Here is a 1,236-nt window from a genome sequence, read left to right as displayed (position 1 = left end):
CCTCTGACCCCGTCTGGGGGGGGGGAGGGAATTTGGGGAGGGGGAGGGGCGGGAATTTGAAGGGGAATAAAATTTTGGGGGGCAGGGGCAGAATTGGGGGAGGGGCAGAATTTGGGGGGAGGGGCAGGAATTTGGGAAAGGAGGAATTTGGGGAGGGGAGGGAATTTGGGGAGAGGAGCGAGAATTTGGGGAGGGGGAGGGGTGGGAATTTGGGGCAGGAATTTGGGGAGGGGGAGGGGCGGGATTTGAGGGGAAGGAAAAATTTGGGGGGGAGGGGCAGAATTTGGGGGAAGGAGGAATTTGGGGAGGGGGAGGGGCGGGAATTTGGGGGAGGGGGTTGAAATCTAGGAGAGGGAATCCCAAAATTTGGAGGGAAAAGTAAAATTGAGGGGAGGGACATGAAATTTGGGGTTTTTCCTCAGTTTCGGTGTTTTTTCCCCAATTTTGGTGTTTTCCCCCCAATTTCTGGGTTTTTCTCAGTTTTGGGGATTTCCTCCCCAATTTCTGGGTTTTTTCCCCCTAATTTTGGGGGATTTATCCCCAATTTTAGATTTTTCCCCCCAGTATTGGGTTTCTTCCCCCAATTTTGAGTTTTCTCCCAATTTTGATTTTTTCCCCCCAATTTTGGAGGCTTTTCCCCCCATTTTTGTTTCCCCCCCCAATTTTTTGGTTTCTTTCCCCAATTTCTGGGGTTTTCCCCAAAGTTTTGGGGTTTTCCCCCAATTTTGGTTTTCCCTCCCCCCAAGTTTGTAGTTCTTACCCCAATTCCTGGGTTTCCCCCCAATTTTGGGGTTTTTCCCCCAGTTTTGGGGTTTTTGCCCCAATTTTGGGGTTTTCTCCCAAATTTCTGTTTTTTTCCCCAATTCTAGTTTCTCCCCTCCAGTTTTGCAGTTTCCCCCTCCAGTTTCTGGGTTTTTCCCCCAGTTTTGGGTTTTTCCTCCCAATTTTTGGATTTCCCCCGAATTTTTGGATTTTCCCCCAATTTTGGTTTTTTCCCCCACTTTGGGGCACCCCAAGATGGCGGCGGTACACACAAGATGGCGGCGCCGCCCTCAAGATGGCGTCCCCCTACTCTGTAACGCCCAAGATGGCGGCGGCCGTACGGCAAACTCTGCCTCACACGCATGCGCAGTGATAACGCCGCTCTTTGTGGGCGTGGCCTGACCCGCATTGACCAATCAGCGCCGGCCCGGCGTTACCGTGGCAACGCAATGCGGCAGCGCCGCCCGCGCATGC

The sequence above is a fragment of the Lonchura striata genome, chromosome 31 (assembly GCF_046129695.1).
Source record: "Lonchura striata isolate bLonStr1 chromosome 31, bLonStr1.mat, whole genome shotgun sequence".
Classification (NCBI taxonomy): domain Eukaryota; kingdom Metazoa; phylum Chordata; class Aves; order Passeriformes; family Estrildidae; genus Lonchura; species Lonchura striata.
The sequence above is the reverse complement of the archived record's forward strand: the minus strand, read 5'-3'. Positions refer to the sequence as shown.